This window comes from Vipera berus (assembly GCF_964194415.1).
Source record: "Vipera berus genome assembly, chromosome: 2".
Lineage (NCBI taxonomy): Eukaryota > Metazoa > Chordata > Lepidosauria > Squamata > Viperidae > Vipera > Vipera berus.
This window is the reverse complement of record NC_138203.1, coordinates 13,931,436-13,950,458: the sequence shown is the minus strand read 5'-3', so window position 1 is coordinate 13,950,458 and position 19,023 is coordinate 13,931,436. Positions and strand designations below refer to the sequence as shown.

Below are 19,023 nucleotides of genomic sequence, written 5' to 3'. Positions count from 1 at the left end.
TCAACCCTGACTGTTCTTTAGAAGGCCAGATCCTGAAGCTAAAACTCAAATACTTTGGCCACCTAATGAGAAGGAAGGACTCACTGGAGAAGAGCCTAATGCTGGGAAAGGTTGAGGGTAAGAGAAGAAGGGGACGACAGAGAATGAGGTGGCTGGATGGAGTCACTGAAGCAGTAGGTGTGAGCTTAAATGGACTCCAGAAGATGGTAGAGGACAGGAAGGCCTGGAGGAACGTTGTCCATAGGGTCGCGATGGGTCGGACACGACTTCGCAACTAACAACAACAACAACAAATACACAAACCCAGGAAATTTTCTCGGTAGGCATTACAGAAGTGATTTCACATTCCTTTCTTCTGGAATGTTTTTGGACTTCTCAGTCTAGTTTACTGAGAAGGGATTACCTACTTTAAATAATAGCTGGATCTGATCCTGCTCAGCATCTCAACCCAGACAAGATTCAGTTGGGTGGGGTCATTTATGGAGATAAAGTTGAAAAGATCTTCTGTACTGGTCTTTTAAAAACCTAGAGCTTCAGAATACTAGCTATTATCGTTAAATCATTGAGTTGTTGTTTTTTTGCTTTGCCTTCTGTTTAGAAATTCTTGATCTGTCTAACCCAGTTGTACCATTATTAATTTCCAGTCAACAGAGGAGATGAACTTTAATTTTATCTTTTAGGAGATCTGTGCAAAATGTCACCGTCACCATTTTCTATGTGAAAAATCAGTTTTAGAATCTTTTTATTCAGATGAATGGAACAAAAGAAAGACTAAAGATCGCTTGGAGCACATTTATGTCTTTAAAATGGAGATAGACAGACAGACAGACAGACTGATTCTTCATCCTTTCTCTTTCATAATTCACTCTGGTAAAGATAGTGACACCCCAATGATAAGAAATGTTTATCCTCCATTGTATGGATGGCTACGACAATGAATTAGAAAAGGGAACTCATTTCCAGCTGAAATTATTTCTTCTCCTCTTTGCCTCTATGGTTTCCTGCAGTCACCTTTTCTATCTCTTAACAATTGTTTTATTGAAGTATAGATCATATCCCACAAATTGAGCTGGACACAATAATCGATTCTGAATTGATTCATAGTAATGCAAAATTCTCAGAATAACTAAACTCTCAACATTAATTTGTGAGTTGTTCAAGACAAGATTGGTCTTCCAGACTGCCTTGAAAGTTAACATTTATATGCCTTCCATTCCAGCTTTTTCCTTCATATAATTTCAACCACAACTTCCACAATTCTACCTGAGAATTCACAGTTGCAGTTACATTGCACATCTAGAGCTAACCAAAATGGGGAAGAGGCTAAGCTAGCCTATTGTTATTTTTCCTTTGAAATGGGAAGATACATGAATTCGCATTTCCTTTTCCATGCAGGTTTAGAAATTTCATATTGTACTCACCACATTGGAGGAACTGCAATCTTGCACAAGGTCTTGTGGGAAACATGTTATTTATTCAACTTGTAGGCCTTCAACATGATGAACGATTTTCAGTTATTTTGATCCACACAAAGGATGAAGTTAGAATTATCTGAGCTATTGTGACTGAAACGTAGATGCTGCTGCCAGCTTTCAGTAATTCAGTCAGAATTAAATTGATTTAACTCTCCCAAGAAAGTGGGAGGGAAGGGGAATAAGGGAAACCTATCAGGGGGAAAAAGTGGGAAAGGGGTTTAAGAAAAATATGGATTAGCCTATGCTGGCCATTCTTATTATTATACATTTAATTTTCTACTCTGGTCATACACACCTTATTATATATTATTTATTACCTACTTGGGCATACTCATCTTATTATTATATATTATTTCATTTTACTAACTTTATAAGCCACCTCTGCCATGAGCTTCCCTTTGTCCTGCCGACCTGCAGCTTCTAACTGATATCATAAGACTGATTTTTGAATTCTAAAAAAAAAGGGATAGGGAAGAGATTATAAATAAATATAGTTCTCTAAAAGCTGGAAAGCTCAGAATGTGCAACTGAATGAATCACGAAGACCCAGTGACTTTTCCCCACACTTTATAGCAATACCACTTAGACTTATATACTGCTTCATGTGCTTTACAGCCCTCTCTAAGAGGTTTACAGATTCAGCATATTGCCCCAATTATCTGGGACCTCATTTTACTGACCTCGGAAGGTTGGAAGTCACACATGCATATTTGTCACTGTAACATCAAGCAACGATTTGTATATATGAATAAGCCATTAGAACCAAAGCAGGACAGACGTTTACTTCATGTCAACTTTTCAACAGAATTAGTTCACTTCAGCCATTAAGAGAATGACAGCTATCTTTAGTAAGTACACACCAGTCATTCACTACTTCATCTCCGCTGGAGAGCTTTACCAACTGTCTGGAATATTTCTATGTCTTTTCAGCAAGCGAAACCAAATGTATAAAGAAGTAGCTGAACATGTGGATCTTTATTTTTTGCTTTTTAATACATAGGGCCACTTGAAGCGCAAAAATAAGAATGCAGCTTAATTGGAATGCCTGGGCAGAACATGCAACCAAGGAAAAAGAAAAAAAAAAGGGTCCTCAACCGTGAACAAAGAAGTTATGGTTTCTTTTGAGCATTACTTGATTTCAGTATTATTAAGAACCAAGTCCACAAGCACAGTTCTATCTATCATCTTTTTTTTTAACTTAACCTACATGGAAATGCTAAAAATAGATCATATACAGTAGAAATTCCTAGACAAGGAGGCAAAAATTGAGCTTTTGGTGAGTCTAGATGTTCAAAGGAGACCTGTAATTTCTAAAATAATAATTACTTTTACTTACTTACTTTTATTAAATTTGTATACCGCCCTTCTCCCGGAGGACTCAGGGTAGTTAACAGGGCATATATAAATAACAATACAAAAATTAAAAAGGAATTAAACAAATGCCCAATTAAAAATTACAATAGCAATAAAAGACCCATTAAAAAACCCTAACATTCCCCATCAGGCCAGACCAGATAATTCAAATAAGTGGGTCTTCAGACCGCGCCGGAAGGAGCGAAGGTCCGGTGCCATCCGGAGCTCAACCGGCAGTTGGTTCCATAGCGCCGGAGCACCCACAGAGAAGGCCCTCCCCCTGGGGGCCACCAGTCGACATTCCCTGACCGGAGGCACCCTGAGGAGGCCCTCTCTGTGGGCACGCACAGGGCGGAGGGGAGTTGACGCCGGCAGCAGGTGGTCCTCGAGGTACCCCAGACCCATGCCATGTAAGGACTTAAAGATCATAACCAAAACCTTGAACCTCACCCGGAAGACAACTGGTAACCAATGTAGCTCGCGGAGCAAAGGTGTAACATGGGAGTACCGGGAAACTCCCAAGACAACTCTCACGGCCACATTCTGTACCAGTTGGAGCCTCCGAGTGGTCTTCAAGGGAAGCCCCATGTAAAGAGCATTGCAGTAGTAATTACGTAATTGATTGCAGTCTTTCACAAAAAAATATGGAAAAAGAGCATGGTCTCTCCACAAATTCAGCAGGTGGCTGCTTTAGCATTCTCAAATTTAAAAATATCAAGGAGTGGAGAAGAAAAGATCGATAGGAGGAAAATGATGGCTTGACACAGCAGAAAATGTCTAAGAAGATGTTGGGGGTGGGGAGGGGGATAAGAAATCAGTTATGAAATCAACCAGAAAATCCTAAATATTTATATATATATATATAGCTTACCATGTACTGTGCTTTAGCAAACACTTCCTTTCTTTTTTTTTTACGTTTTTATTAAAGTTTTACAAAGTACGTAAAAAATGACAGAAACTAAGAGCAAAAACAATAAAGAATGAAAAGTTAAGAATAAAAGCAAAGTGGTCAAAGAAAAGGTAAAAAAGAAAAAGAAAATAATTAGTTTTCAATTTCCTTTGCAGCCAATGTAAGTACAATTACAAAATTGTCTCTTACTCTATGATTACAAAAAAAGCTGACATTTTTATTTTATCCATCTGTTCTAGTCAACAAAAGCACAAATCATAAGTGCATTTTGCATGCAAAAAGTCCATAAGGAGATTCCAGTAAACCATAAATACAGATACTGTTTTGTTTTTTTTCTCTCAATCAAACTGGTTAATTTAGCCAGTTCTGCAAGTTCCTTTATCTCCACCAACTGTTCTTCCACTGTAGGAAGTGGAACTGTTCTTCCATTGTAGAAACTTTTCTACTTTTGAGCATCTAATAATTTTCATGCAATTTTCGTTTACAAAAACAAAGCTCCAATTTTTATCTAATTGCTTGTCGATTAGTCCCAAAAGGAAAAAAAATGGTTTCAGTTGTACTTTAATCATCAAAGTCTTCTGAATTAATGTATCTAGCATGATAAAATGTCCCTTCAGGTTGATCACATTTCCAGCAAAGATTCAAAACTTCTTTATTCATTCTAGACAATATTTCTGATATTATTTTCTATTTTCTGATGGAGTGTTTTGTAGCCTCATATAGTACTTTCTTATAGGAAAAGTATATATTTAATGCCACAAGATGTTTAATCAGTTGACTCAAAGGATTAATCAGCTTCAAAAATTTACAGCGTTAGCAGCAATCTGTAATGGATGGAAGCAAATACTAATTGATAGTAAAGAGAAAAATATTTGTAGTGCTCATTGTGTGGATGCAAAATAGGTCTATTAAAGACAATGTTTTCTTCTGTTATTAATAAGCAGCTTTGGTTAATTGCAACAAACTTTTCCAGCACACTTTTTTTTGTCCTCTAATAATGAACACCTACAATGAAATTTTGGCATGTACAAGTTCATTGAGCCAATTAATTGGCAATAACCTACAGAAAACGTATTTACACAGTAATAGTAATCCTATTTACTGAACATACTACAGTATATCAATACCGTATTTTCTGGCGTATAAGACGACTTTTTAACCCACGAAAATCTTCTCAAAAGTCAGGGGTCGTCTTATACGCCGGGTGCTGAAACTTTAGGGACAGGGCTGGCTGGAAAACCTGGAGCGGATCTCCCATTTGGTCTGTGCAGGGAAAGTGGGACCAATTGGAGAAGAAGCTGCAGTTTGTGATTTTTTACAGGCTGGGGTCTGGGCGTCTTTCCTTCTAAAGTTGAAGAGCAGCTGCAGTCTATCCCAACTTGAAAGGCAGGTGGGGAATGCAGCAGTCAGAGCAGCTGCTTAGCTCTAAGGACACATTTGACTCAGGAACTGGGCGGGATGGCTGGAAAACCTGGAGCGGATCTCCCATTTGGTCTGTGCAGGGAAAGCTTTAGAGTGAATTAGGAAAAGTTTAATCCACTTGCACTGTTTTATTTTTTCATGTTTGATGACAAACAGCCTTATGTTTATAAGAGACAGTTTTCCTACTAAGTACCTACATGTCATAAGCATTTGAATTAAAATTACCATATTAAAATCAAATCTGATGTTTTTTAATTTTTATTTGGTGTGTGTTGGAAGAGGGGTAGTCTTATACGGCGAGTATAGCCCAAACCCTATAATTTAACAGGAAATGTAGGGGGTCGTCTTATATGCCCATTCGTCTTATACGCTGGAAAATACGGTATATTACAACCTATAATTAAATGATATATTAATTAGTATACATTATAGCCTGTATGTGTTGGCTTCATCCGCTATTCAGTCATTTCTGATCCTCAGCCACTCCATAGCCACATATTCACTGTAGTGGCCCATATTCATTATAAATCTGTCAGCCTTGCAGGGTAAACCAGATAGGAATCACAACTAGATAAGCTGATTCTAGTTTATTGTAAAGCTACACTGACAGAATTTTGTAAATCTGAAAGTATACTCCTCCCCTTGTTTACAACCTAAGTAACTAATGAGTGACTCTTCTGATGCTCTTAACCTGCCTGCCATCGAGTTGTGGGCTACCGGGCTTCCTACTTGAGCATTCCTTTGGCAGCATCTCCTAATCTCCCAAGGTCTTTTCCACATAACATTACAATAACAAGAAATAATGAATATTAAGAATTTTGGGTATTGATTATGAGCACAACAAGATTAAAGGTAACCTGTGAAATATAATAAATATATAATTGCACCATAGAACTTATGAATTCTACACCTGGGTATGAGAGTCAGCATTTAACTTACCTAAGCAGTGGAGTTCTTAATCTCTAATTTTGAGTTGTTATTATCAAGATGGATTTCCTTCAAGGATTCCGATGGAATGGGTGGTAATTAAGGTTTAATTAAGGTGCTCTTTAGAATCTCCATTTTTAAACATCCATTAGACCACCTTTTAAAAATAGTTCCATTAAACAACTGTGACCAACCATCATCATCATACAGTAATGTAGCACACTCAAATAATATTTTTGATTTTCTTCATCAACGTATCAGTCTTAACAGTCATTTAAAGGTATTGATTGAAGCTGAAATGTCTCGCTGGTTTTATATTTTGCTTAGTAGCTTCGTCGGCACACCTAGCAATCCTTTCTGCTGACCCTAACCCTAACCCTATCCCTCCCCTTCCCACTCCTCTCCCCCTCCCTCTGCCCTCTCCTTCCATTTCCTTTTGCTTCTGTTTCCTTTCCTTCCCTTCCCTCCCCTCCCCTCTCCTCTCCCATCCTTTCCTTTCCTCAACATGCATAAGTTTATTTGCTACTGTGTGTTTTAAAACAATTTCAAGGAAATAAAAAAAAATACAAAATTACCCCAAACCAGCCATAATGTGTATATATACTTCATTTGCATAGTGTTGAACCAGGTCACTGAAGGGCATTAAATTCAAAATTTCCAAGAAAATTCTGATGTCCATTCAGATGATTTATACTATGTCCCCACCACATAATCTCTGATCCTATTAACTGGAAAAGTCATGAGTTTAACTTGAGATCCTTGGCATGCAAAACATGTCTTGTGTCCTGAGTTACTGAAGGCATCCTTCTGAAAAGTTATTTACAACTGTCAAAGGATATTATCACGGACATCAGCACAGCCCAGTTTCTTAACATATCTATGTGAAAAAAGTAAGGTTCTACATTTAGGCAAGAAAAACCAAATGTACAGGTATAGTATAGGGCAGTGATGGCAAATCTTTTAGAGACCAAACTGAAACCCAAAACCCACTTATGTATCGTTGGGTGCTGGGTGGGCATGGCCCATTGAGTGGGTGTGGCCAATTGGGTGGGCCTGGCTGCAGTGGTAACGGCAGACTGGGTGGGACTAAAAAGTTCAATCAATCAATTCCAACTTTGCGAGATCTTTTTTTCCCGTGAGAAGTTGAAATTGATTGATTGAACCTTTTTTTCTTTTTGCACACGGTGGTGGAGGCCAAAAGTGAAAAGGTTTTATAAAACCCAGCTGAAGGCCTAGGACTGGGGTGACGGTGCACGTGCCCACAAAGAGGGCTCTGCGTGCCTTCTGTGGCATGCGTGCCATAGGTTCGTCACCATGGGTATAGGGGGTACCTTGCTCAATAGTAGTAACTGTGAGAGGGATCTTGGAGTCCTAGTGGACAATCACTTAAATATGAGCCAGCAATGTGCTGCAGCTGCCAAAAAAGCCAACACAGTGCTAGGCTGCATTAACAGAGGGAGAGAATCAAGATCACGTGAAGTACTAATACCACTCTACAATGCTTTGGTAAGGCCACACCTGGAATACTGCATCCAGTTTTGGTCACCATGATGTAAAAAAGATGTCGAGACTCTAGAAAGAGTACAGAGAAGAGCAACAAAGATGATTAGAGGACTGGAAGCTAAAACATATAAGGAACGGTTGCTGGAATTGGGTATGTCTAGTTTAATGAAGAGAAGGGTGAGGGGTTACATGATAGCAGTGTTCCAATATCTCAGGGGCTCCCACAAAGAAGAGGGAGTCAAGCTATTCTCCAAAGCACCTGTAGGCAGGACAAGAAGCAATGGATGGAAACTAATCAAGGAGAGAAGCAACCTAGAACTAAGGAGAAATTTCCTGACAGTTGGAACAACTAATCAGTGGAATAACCTGCCTCCAGAAGCTGTGAATGCTCCAATACTGGAAGTTTTTAAGAAGAGACTGGACAGCCATTTGTCCGAAATGGTATAGGGTTTCCTGCCTGAGCAGGAGGTTGGACTAGATGACCTCCAAGGTCCCTTCCAATTTTTTATTACTACTACTACTACTGCTGCTACTACTACTACTACTACTACTACTACTACTACTACTTTTGGCTGCTCTAGGACTGCATGGAATTCTTCAAAGCAGGGAAGTGAAAAAAAATGAAATCTTTTCCCCCATCACAATGTATTATAAGACTCTGTGAGAATTGATTGAAAAAAGAGCATAATTAATGAGTTTTGTCTCCCAAGAACAGCACATTTCGTCTCAATATACATTGCAAAGCTCTCTGCACATAACATGAATAAGAACACTGTTTAGCAAATCACCATAAGGGAAAAAATGTGTTAAGCATTACCAACATTCATCCAAGCCTGCCACGAAATGTGCCCTTCCAGCGGAGCACAAAAAATGGCTAATTCCTTACTTTCCTTTACTTTGCAATGCAATGTGCAAGACACAGCGTAGGAAACACTCTTTCTGAATCTCAGGCCATTTCTGCAAAGCACGCAAGTGATTCAAGTCTGCACCTGTTCTCTGTCAATAGGTATCTTAACACTTTTAAGAGTTTCCTGACTTTAGTCTAGCAATCTCTCTGTGGACAGCATGGAAGAAAAGAAGTAAGCACACTTGTAAGAACAGGTTGGGAGAAGAGGTTCTGCCTATGGAACAATGAAAACAAAAGGGGGAGACCCCCACAACTGAGTAATGGACAGAGAAAGATCTTCCCCAAGATATCAGAAAGTAAAAAAGAGAAGGTGGGAGATTTGTATGCTCAGACATGCAAAATTCTGTTAATGTACCCTCACAGTAAAGTAGAATTGTCTGGCCTACCTGTGTGGTTGACAACTGGGGACACAAGATCAAATCCCCATTTAAGAGCCACAAGCTGGAAGAGAATGAAGAGAACAATAAACAAAGCAATGTTGTCATTCCGTACATTGCAGGATTATCTGCAAAGCTCAGGGGGATCTTCAGCCAACACAACATATGTGTACACTTCAAACCCAAAAATACACTAAGGCAGAAGCTTGTCCACCCCAAGGATAAAACTGTTGTGATTCAGGGTCAGCCTGTGGGTTCGGCATTTGGGTCGGACGACTCAGAGGAGGAGGGGGGTGTTGAAGAGCTTGCTGAGGGGGTTGGAGAGCTTGCTGATGAGAGCCCTCAGCCAGGCCCCTCCCACCTGGTCATGACGCAGACCCAGCTGTGTGAGCCTGACAGCGTGGATGAAGATGACCCACAGCTGGCCCTGTTCAAGGACGCCCGACGCAGGAGGCAGTCAATCAGGAGTAAACAGAGGAAGGCAATGGGGCACCTCGGAAGGAGGCAAAGAGAAGCCACGCCCTGAACTGTTTAAAAGGGGAATGCGTGGGAGGGCTGGTTTGCTGAAGGCAACCATTTGAATAGCTCCTGTTTCATGGTTCGTGTTTGCTCTCTTTGCTCTGTTTGCTCTGTTTTATGTTAATAAATTTGGCAGGCTTAGTTCCAGCCTCTTGCCTTCTTGTAAAGGGGTTGTCCCTGACTTTTCTGCAGGGCCGGTAGCAGGCTGGTACAGAACAAAAACACCCAGACACAAACTGAGCAACGTGGCATATGCAGTACAATGCAGTGAGCCATGTGCAGATCTGTACATTGGGGAAACAAAACAACCACTTCATAAACACATGGCACAACATAGAAAAATAAACGCATCAGGACAAGATTCAGCAGTCCATCTGCATTTAAAAGACAAAGGCCGCTCTTTTGAAGATAGCAAAGTCCACATTTTGGAGAGAGAGGACCACTGGTTTGAAAGAGGGGGTCAAAGAGACCATCTATGTCAAAATTGAACAGCCCTCTCTCCTTCATTTATCCAACTTTCATCCAGCATATTAACATCCTATTAAGGCCAATCTAAGCCTGGGAAATCAGCAGGTTTTCAAAGTCTTCTTAAACATCATCAACATCAACAGGAATTTTAGCCTCTTTGTGCTGTCAGGGAAATAAGCTCCAGTGAGTTTGGGTTAATATATTTAAATAAAGCCTTTGAACTATGGTGCTGGAGAAGACTCCTGCGAGTCCCTTGGACTGCAAGGCGATCAAACCGGTCAGTCCTAGAGGAGATCAATCCTGACTGCTCTTTAGAAGGCCAGATCCTGAAGCTAAAACTCAAATACTTTGGCCACCTAATGAGAAGGAAGGACTCACTGGAGAAGAGCCTAATGCTGGGAAAGATTGAGGGCAATAGAAGAAGGGGACGACAGAGAATGAGGTGGCTGGATGGAGTCACTGAAGCAGTAGGCGTGAGCTTAAATGGACTCCAGAAGATGGTAGAGGACAGGAAGGCCTGGAGGAATGTTGTCCATAGGGTCGCGATGGGTCGGACACGACTTCGCAGCTAACAACAACAACTTAAATAACAGAATAACAGAGTTAGAAGGGATCTTGGAAGTCTTCTAGTCCAACCCTCCCCCCCCCCCCGGTCAAGCAGGAGATGCCATTTCCAACGTGGCTGTCTAGTCTCTTAAATTCATAGGATTGCAGTTAAAGTTTAGAAAGTTTTCCCCCAGCCCAATTCTAGACATTCAGACCTCAGTTTATTTCTCAGATTAGAATCTGCATTTTAGGCCCTGGTTGCTGTGTCAATGCTTTTTTGTTCACATAACTGCTATTTTGAGGACATGGATTAATGAATACAATTTTTGCCTTGTTGCCTCCATCAGATGTCACATATTAATTCAGAGTGTCAAACTTGCAGAAGGAGGAAGTTGTACACAGCACTGTCTGTAGGATCCTTGGGTTGAGTAATGTATGACCATTTACGCAGCTATTCAAATAATGAGTGCAAGTTAGGGTTGCAAGTTATACATGAAAACATGCATACGTGGATCATTCACAGCTTCACAACGATCGCCACCAATTTCTGCTTGCAAATGAATTATTCCTTTGCCACATGTCAAAGATGAAAAACTGGGGAAATGTTACAAAACTGGTTCTGCAACTCCAAAGATACTGTCAGCAGGAAAAGTTATAACATGTGGTTTAACACACCATAATCACACAAGTATTTAAAAGCCAAGGCAGTTATCACGGACAACATTATCTTTTGGCTCCAAATTTCAGGTTCCATAAAGAGGTACAGGTATTCAATTTCCAGTTTACAAGGGAAGAAAGATATTTTCTGGATCCCTATTTGATTGTAATCTAACAGGAAGTTGGGTTGATTCTGTAATAACTGAAAAATAGCACAGCCTATCCTTTCTCCCTTTTAATTGTGTGACATTTCACATAGCTGTGTGCAGACAACAATTTGCATAGCTGGGAGTAACTGCTAATCCCTTGGTGATTCATTATTCGGCTTTGCAGAAGAATTTTTTTTAGTGAAAATTCAAATTGGCCAAGAACGAAACACCAGAACTAGCTCATGGACTGAGGAAGACAAGACAAGATCCTTCAAACTGACCACTGTGTTCTTCACAGTTTGTGTAAGCCTTAACAATTGGGCATTTTTATAGTCTTCCATAGAGTTCAGTTAAAGCATGAATTATGATAAATTCTCTAAAGTGTAAGTTGAAGAATATCTGTCCCCTTCCCTTATTTTAAAAACTTTGGCTTGTGGGGAAAAAAAGACAGATTTTACTCTTCAGTGATTGTAATTGATCATTGCTTCTTAATAATATATTTATTGACTAATAAATGAATCAACTAAAGTTCTAACTGATTGGCCCATTGACATGATATCTGACTAATTCAGAGGAAGGAAGGAAGGAAGGAAGGAAGGAAGGAAGGAAGGAAGGAAGGAAGGAAGGAAGGAAGGAAGGAAGGAAGGAAGGAAGGAAGGAAGGAAGGAAAAGAAGCAGTGCTAAAGCATGTCTTGAGTATACCCTCATTTAGCAACCATCCAAAAAAGATGTTGACACTCTAGAAAGGGTACAGAGAAGAGCAACAAAGATGATTAGGGGGCTGGAGGCTAAAACATATAGGGAACGGTTGCTGGAATTGGGTATGTGTAGTTTAACGAAGAGAAGGACGAGGGGGGACACGATAGCAGTGTTCCAATATCTCAGGGGCTGCCACAAAGAAGAGGGAGCCAAGCTATTCTCCAAAGCACCTGAAAGCAGAACAAGAAGCAATGGATGGAAACTAGTCAAGGAGAGAAGCAACCTAGAACTAAGGAGAAACTTCCTGACAGTTAGAACAATTAACCAGTGGAACAACCTGCCTCCAGAAGTTGTGAATGCTCCAACACTAGAAGTTTTTAAGAAGAGACTGGACAGCCATTTGCCTGAAATGGTATAAGGTTTCCTGCCTGAGCAGGGGGTTGGACTAGATGACCTCCAAGGTCCCTTCCAACTTATTATTATTATTATTATTATTATTATTATTATTATTATTATTATTATTATTATTATTGTTGTTGTTGTTGTTGTTGTTGTTGTTGTTGTTGTTGTTGTTGTTATGCCATTCAAAGTTGCAGCATCGCTGAACTAGTGGTAGTTACAACCAGCCCTTGAAGTTATGGCCATTGCAGCATTCCTGCAATCATGTGATCATAAATCAAGTACTTGGCAGCCGACCTGCATTTACGACCATAGCATGTGCTTCAACTCCCCCCCATCTATTTCTCCCCCATCTCTGTTCTTTTGGCCACCCTGCACCTTGCTCCCCACGACTGAGGGCCACAAGACAGACTTTGTAATACTGGAAACATGGTTTTTGTAGTACTGTTTCAGCCTCCAGGGTGGAGCTTTTTTCTCCTGTTGATGAGGCATGCCTGACCAAGGCAACTGAACTGCTGGCACTTCCTGCAATGGTGCAAGGGCTTACACAGCCTCCATCAGGGCTCGCATGGTGTTAGGGAGACCTTACAAAAGGTCAACAACTACCTCAGCCAGGCATGCCTGGTCAGCAGCGGAAGGAAAAAAGATGGCAAAGGTCAGCTAGGGGTGGCAGGGGGCAGCAGGAGTAAATGGCGGTGGTGGAGTGCAAAGGCAGCGATGTCAGGGTAGATAGGAGAGTGTGTGTGTGGAGGGTGCTGAAACAAAAACAAGTGTGGCAGGGCAGAAGCATGAGGTCCTCACCTAATGACCACAGCTTAAGACTGCTGGAGCTGCCATGGCTAAGTGAGAGGGACTGTTATGTTTTGCCTAACAACTGCTTCACCTAGAGACAAATTCCTCTCCCGGTGAGGGTTACCAAGCAAGGACGATCTGTAATATAAAACAAGCAAGGCATTTGTCAAGGCGTTTTTATTCACGATAAGAAAATTTAATCTGAATTAACAATTTGAAAGGCAAATGAGTCATCGGCTACACATTATTTAACGGGTGGACAGCCGTAATTCCTTTTAACCCAGAGATATCATGTTAGATGTGCAAAGCGCGTGGGAGCACACGAGGAAGGAAATTAGGGCCATTTGTACTAACAACTCATAAGGGAGAGTCTTACAACTGTTTGCAGGCCACAAAGTTTATCTGACCTTGTTATCCCCAATTCTAAACAGCACAGCTTGTTCTAGACCTTTGAATTTACTGTACTTAGAAGCCTGCAACAATCTGCTCGTGAGCTCGCTCTTTTCTAATCGTTTGCCCTGAAAGGAAGGAAAGGCCCATGTGATCCTCGATGATCTTGTGATAGTTTGGCACACAAGATCCTTGTGTTGATTGTCTCAAGAATCAAGCCCTGCAGCTTCCAGCAGAAAACCTTACTGGGCGCTGAAAATGTGATAGAATATTTGTGGAATAAGCCTATTCCAAATTCACTGTTCCCCCTGTATATTTAGCCATTCAAGCAGAATGATTATACTGAAAGCTTTATCAGAAAGATGCTTTTATCATTCAAACACTCAAGCTGGCTTTCCTATTTCTGGGTCATGCCCTGTGTGTGTTAGCTCAGTTAACCGCCAACTGGTAGTGCAAGAAAGTTGGTTTAAGATTCTCACTTTTCCTGTTATTATACCCTCCAGACACTCAGCCTTTGTAAACAGCGCTCTTATTTATTAACTAACTTGATAATGGCAAACAAGAGGATTTATATCAAGCTAAGCAGATACAGAGGGGAAAAATGGGGCTCATAAAGAAAAATATTTCTTTTTCCTCGGGACACAGCAAGGCCCTGTTTTCAATCAGCTTTTTTTCCCCTCTTTCCTGTCAACAAGGTAACACAACAAGTATTTCTGTTATTTCTGGGTATGCTTTTTCTTTTGCTGAAGAAACAGGCAAACACTGTAGCCTGCCTCCTAAAATAGGTTTTATATCATTTTAAAAATATCTCAGCCCCCTCTTCCCTCTCCCCCCCAAAAAAAGAAATCTAAGGAAAGAAAATCTAGAACATCTAGTTGCAGCTTATACATCTGAGGTGGTCTGCTACGTTCATTTAATGATTCATTCTAACTCCGCACCTTGAAAGATTTCTACATGCAGATTTAAGGCACCAAAAGGATGAGAAGGAAACATCTCTCAGGAAAAGCACAGCAATATCATGCATTAAGGTGGGTCATTTTCCTCCAGAGCAGTCGATTTGGGAGCAGTAGAAGCCTCAGCCACTGTTGACAGCTACAGTTCTCTCTTGCTACCTGTCCGTCCACTGGCTTTTTTCCAGCCTTGGCCGTCACATTTGGCCAACAGTTTTCCATTGTGGCAAGAAGGTGGGAAAATTGCTCTAGAAATGGCTTTTCTAGCTGCAGTAAAGAACAGTGGCAGCCCCAGTAGTTAGGTTATTTCTAATTTTGTCCTACAATACTTAGCTCAGAGGAAAAAGGAAAGTTTAGTTTAGCTTTGGTTTTTATTTAGAGCAACAAAATCTATTCAGCTGGATCTGTGATGACACCCCAGACTACGTTCACCCCAGGACTTCATCACTAAGCCATAATATCGATTTGGCTTCAAGCAATATGCATACTCATCAATTATGGTATGTAACTTTGGTTTATGGTTTAGCATATTGGACAAGACCAACCAGTTGTGCTGTACTCAAAAAACAAGACTAAGTAAACTGGGGCTTAGCAGAAATACATGAAGCTAGGAGCCTATTTATCAATAGATAGCCACCAAGTACAAGGGCAATTTGGAAATAAACTTCTGTTCAGTTATCCATGAGAGACACTCGCAGAAACAGAACTTTTATTATACACATTAGAAAACTACAACATTACATTACTTTTCGACATAATCGCCATTCAAATTGAGGCACTTGTCATAAAGTCTTACAAGGTTTGAAATTCCTTAGTAGTAGTCACCACCAGAAGTGGTGCCACAGAAAATCCCACCAGAAGTGAAGATGCCAAGGGAGTACTGCTAGTGAAGTTCATGGAGTGTGGTTCGAACATCAATTGAGAAGTCTACTGTGAAACGTTACAAAAACTTAGACGAGCTATCCATAATCAACATCGGGACCTGCTGACTTCTGGTGTGGTGTTGGTTCACGATAATGCTCGCCCACACACTGCTATATGCGCCCAAGAACTTTTGAAGCAATTCCATTGGGATATTTTTGATCACACACACACACACACACCCTATATCCCAGATTTGGTGCTGAGCGACTACTACTAAGGAAGTTCAAACCTTGTAATGTGTTATGACAAGGGCCTCAATTTGAATGGCGATTATGTCGAAAAGTAATGTAATGTTGTAGTGTTCTAATGTGTATAATAAAAGTTCTGTATCTGCGAGTGTCTGTCATTGATAACCAAACAGAGGTTTATTTCCAAATTGCCCTCGTATAAATAGTTCTCGACTTATGACCACAATTGACCCCAACATTTCTATTGTTAAGTGAGACTTTTGTTAAGTGAATTTTGCCCCATTTTATGACCTGTTTTGCCTCAATTGTTAAGTGAATCACTGTAGTTGATAAGTTAGTAACCCGGTTGTTAAGTGAATCTGGCTATTAAGTGATCACATGACCCTGGGACACAGCAATGGTCATAAATATGAGTCAGTTGCCAAGCATCTGAATTTTGATCATGGAAGCATCTGAATTTTGATCATGGGGATGCTGCAAATGTTGTAACTGTGAAAAATGGTCATAAGTCATTTTTTTCAGTGCCATTGTAACTTTGAATGGCCACTAAATTAACTGTTGTAAGTTGAGGACTACCTATACCTCAGGACACACAAATGTTACTTCCTTCCCTGATAGGTAACCATGATTTGCAGGTTGTAAAAAGAGAAAAAGTTTGAGAACTACCGTTCTAAATAATCTAAATCTTATGTTTGAAGAGGTCTGAGTTTTGAAAGAGACTTTTATTGCTTTTAACAAAGGGGCAAGTTCTTATGAGCCTCTTTCAAAATCTCCAGAAGATTTATATTTCCTAACGTGCATTAAAAGGTTTATTTTTTAAATTATTTCTTTTATTTACTCAATTTTGATGAATATTACTCTTCTGTCTGGATGGCCCCTAACACTATAAGCTGCTTTATACTGTGGAACTATTGTAGACCCTTTACCCCAGAATCCCTATAATCTTATCTTTTTGCTTATGTTTTTGTTATCCTTACAGAAAAGAAGTGGGGACTGTGGAAAATGAAAATATTGGCTATTGTTCTTTTATGCAAGGTTTAGGCCCAGGTAAACTGAATGGACAAAGTATTGAACCAAAGTCTGTGCTATACTTAATTTTGCAGTTTGCAATCGTATTTTATTTAATATGATTTTTGCTAAGCTTGCTTGCTTCAAATATATTTAGAACATAAGGACTGGAACAGTAAGAAATAAGGAACTGAAGTAGCTGACGGATGTGGGTTCCAGTGTACACAGGTACGTATATGTGGAAAGTTATGTTCAGCAGAAAGTCAGCAGGAGGTCAGTAAAAAGGTCAGCAAAAGCAGAAGTCAGCAAAAGTCAGCAGACCATCCGACTACAGTCTTAGAATGAGAAAGGGTATAAAGGGTTGGGACTGGACCTGATTGATTTGCCATTGGCCTAAAGCTGTCCTTTTGGATTCTGCTATAACACTTGGTCCTCATTGCAATGGGTTGTTAATGTAAGTGATGTTATTCTGCTACGTTCCAAATTATTAGAAAAATAAACCTCTGAATCTTAAAGTAAGAATTATTGTTTTCTGTTGCTGTCTCTTGTCTATTCCATTGGGTTTTTCCACTACAATACCACACAAAATCCTTTACTCTAGAGCAGACACGTCAAACTTGTGACATCACGTGATCAATGGAGCTTTTTCTCCATTGCTGGCAATGGGGTGAGCATGGTTTCCTGATGACGCATCCAGCCCGTGGGCCGGCAGTTTGACACCCCTGCTCCAGAGTAACAGGTTAGCAATGAAAGCAGGCACATTATCATACTAAACCAGTTGTTTCTAAACAACAGGGTCAAAATGTACTCTTCTATGGATAAACTATACAAAAACTAGCCTATGTGCAAACTTAAGGATAAAAAGGGAATACTACAAAATTCATCTTTCTAAAATAGTAGATGGTGGATCTAACTTGAAACTTGTCCAGAGTTTTTAATTTCATACTCCTCGTTTTAAAGTCATCATGGTATCTAGGCAATTTATTGTGACTCAGACTATTTTCTGAAATTCAAAACATGTTATCCAGGCACAAATCCCATTTAAACCTACAGAATTGCTCAAACCTGCTTCTTGAGCTGTGAGCCAGTGTGAGAAGAGAAGAGAAGAGAAGAGAAGAGAAGAGAAGAGAAGAGAAGAGAAGAGAAGAGAAGAGAAGAGAAGAGAAGAGAAGAGAAGAGAAGAGAAGAGAAGGGAAGGGAAGGGAAGGGAAGAGAAGAGTCTTCGGAGAAGGGCGGGATATAAATGGAATTTAAAAAAAAGAGAAGAGAAGAGAAGAGAAGAGAAGAGAAGAGAAGAGAAGAGAAGGGAAGGGAAGGGAAGGGAAGGGAAGGGAAGGGAAGGGAAGGGAAGGGAAGGGAAGGGAAGGGAAGAGAAGAGAAGAGAAGAGAAGAGAAGAGAAGAGAAGAGAAGAGAAGAGAAGAGAAGAGAAGAGAAGAGAAGAGAAGAGAAGAGAAGAGTCTTCGGAGAAGGGCGGGATATAAATGGAATTTAAAAAAAAGAGAAGAGAAGAGAAGAGAAGAGAAGAGAAGAGAAGAGAAGAGAAGAGAAGAGAAGAGAAGAGAAGAGAATTTGAGGGATCCACATACTCATTAAATTGTTTGTACAGCTACTAAATGGGTTCTACAGTACTAAAAGAGAGAAGTGTACAGTAATTTCTTTCCTAAGATATTGATATAACTAACAGAATAGTCCAGACAGAACTCTGAAATGAATAACTCTGAGATAAAATGAACAGATGTTCACATGGGATAGATAACAAAATAGCAGCAAAGAAGAAAAGTTTAAAATCATCTTGTTGAAACCTGTGGGACAAGATAAATCCAGACTGAACAGGAAGTTACAGAAAAATTCATTTAAAGACATGGGAGGACAAGTTATGACTGGCACTTCACACATCTTAACTGTATTATTGTTATGAACCCTTTGTAAGTGTATTGCAGGTTTGTTTAATGACACGTCATAACAACTGACAAGTGCCGAGCCTTAGGATTTTGTTTTGTTTGAAGAAACTAGTTTTTAGAAATGGCAATTTTTTTTCAGACTTAGTTTTTACAAAGTTGTTAAACCAACTTTACACTGTACTTGTTTTTTTAAAAATTAATAGGTTGTATCCAGTGCTTTTTTTGTAAAAGAAAAAGGTGCTGGAACTCACACATGTCATACAACCCGCCTTGCCTACTCTACAAGGTTCCATCCCAAAAAAAGGTGCTGGAACTCCATTCTGAGCGTTCTATGAGAAAAAAAGCCCTGGTTGTATCCAGTCAAGGTGGTAGCTATTGCTCCCGAGCCTTCATTTCCTTTAAAGTCTCTTAGCGGATGAAATTCAGATTGTTAACATCCCAGAGACATCCAGCCAATTTTATGCTTATGTTAATGGTTATCCCAGATGTCTGATATACTTTGATTATGCTTGCCAGCTCTGTAGGCAGCTGAATAAAGTGCTCAACACAATGGTTTAA

At 40.0% G+C, this 19,023-nt stretch overlaps 1 long non-coding RNA gene across 1 annotated transcript in view; it reads left to right on the top strand.

Annotated features, from left to right (window-relative positions):
- LOC308661011 overlaps positions 1-16,825 on the top strand; it is a 31,784-nt gene extending 14,959 nt beyond the window's left edge. The window contains exons 2-3 of the long non-coding RNA XR_014024863.1: positions 14,823-14,943; positions 16,535-16,825. This is a non-coding gene — a long non-coding RNA (uncharacterized lncRNA). The remainder of the gene's footprint in view (positions 1-14,822; positions 14,944-16,534) is intronic.
- The last annotated feature ends 2,198 nt before the right edge of the window (positions 16,826-19,023 follow it).